A 1509-nucleotide genomic window follows, 5' to 3' on the forward strand; every position below is an offset into this window, starting at 1 on the left:
GCCGCCGCCGCCCCATGGCGCCGCCCGCCCCTTCCGCCCGCCCCGCCGCGTCACCGGCGCCCATGGCGGCGCTTCCTGCGGCGCGGCCGCGGCGGGGAGGCCCGTGTCCGTGCCCGTGCCGTGCCCGTCTGGAGCGACGGCGTGTCCTGCGGGGCCCGGGCCGCTGCCGACGGCGCCTATCCCCAGGGAATGCACATTTTTATATATATACATACACCTAATACATACACATATGCGTATATATCTCTGTAATTGTCTCCAAATCAGCTACACACCTGGGAGAGACCTGGCGGCCAACAAAGCCTCTGGAGCACTTTGCCAAAGCGCAGCGGCGGCTGCAGCGAAGTGTCATGCGTTTTAGTTGGGTTTAAAATAAAAGTAGTGCAACGGCAGCTGGTTCAAAAGGGGGTATTTTGGTGCTGGTGTGAAGCTATGGGCATAGGGAGGGGGGTTCCCTTGTCGCTCCTCCAGAGGCCACGGCTTGGGCCAGCAGCTCCACACGCGGAGCTCACACACTCATGCACCCTGGCCCTGTGCGCACAAGACACTGGATGTGGCTCCAGTTGTGTCCAATGGGCTCGGAAGACTTTTTTGCCCATGCAGCAGACTCCTGTGGCAGCCTGCAGGTCTCCACAGGCCGTGCAGCGCTGGAGAAGGCTCCCCACCGCTCACTGGCCCCTGAGGCTGCTCTCTGGAGCGGGAGTGCAAGGAGGGACCAGCTGTGAGGGGGGTCTTCCCTTGGCTGGAAGAACTCTCTGCAAACGAGGCCCCGGGGTGGACAGCGTGCTTCAGGGCAGCTGCACGGGACACGGTAACAGCTCTGTTGCACGGCAGGGAGAACCCCGCTCCCCTGTGTGGCTGGGCATTGTGTGCAGCCTCGTGGCAGGCCCCTCCGGCTGCATCCTGCGTGCTGCACACTTCGCTTTAGAGTCTCTTCCAGGGGCGAGATGCACGAGGGGCGACAAGCGCGGGGCCCTGCCCGCTGCCTGCCCCGGGCTGGCGGCAGAGCGGCTGGGGGGGACAGCCCCGGGGCGGTGTCCGACCTTTGCCGAGCGACTCCGAATTCTACCGAGGCTTCCCGAGCTGCCGAAGCAGAGGGACGAGCGCTTCCGAACTTAGACGAGGCTACGGGCAGCGAGCCGAGCGCTGCCGAGCCCGAGGCGAGCCACCCCGCTGCGAGCCGAGCGCTTCCGAACTCTAGCCGAGCCGCCCCGCTGCGAGCCGAGCGCTTCCGAACTCGAGCCGAACTTGGCCGAGGCTTAAGGCAGAGAGCCGAGCCCGAGCCGAGCCTCCCCGCAGCGCGCCGAGCGCGGCCGAGCCGCCTCGGAGCGAGCCGAACGCCGCCGAGCCCGATCCGAGTCTCCCCGGAGCGAGCCGAGCGCGGCCGAGCCCGATCCGAGTCTCCCCGGAGCGAGCCGAGCGCGGCCGAGCCCGATCCGAGCGCGGCCGAGCCGCCCCGGAGGGAGCCGAGCCCGCTGCCGAGCGCGCGGCGCTCCGCGTCGCTCCGCC

This window comes from Nothoprocta perdicaria, unplaced genomic scaffold, assembly GCF_003342845.1.
Source record: "Nothoprocta perdicaria isolate Ctin4 unplaced genomic scaffold, notPer1 scaffold_9, whole genome shotgun sequence".
Taxonomy (NCBI): Eukaryota; Metazoa; Chordata; class Aves; order Tinamiformes; family Tinamidae; genus Nothoprocta; species Nothoprocta perdicaria.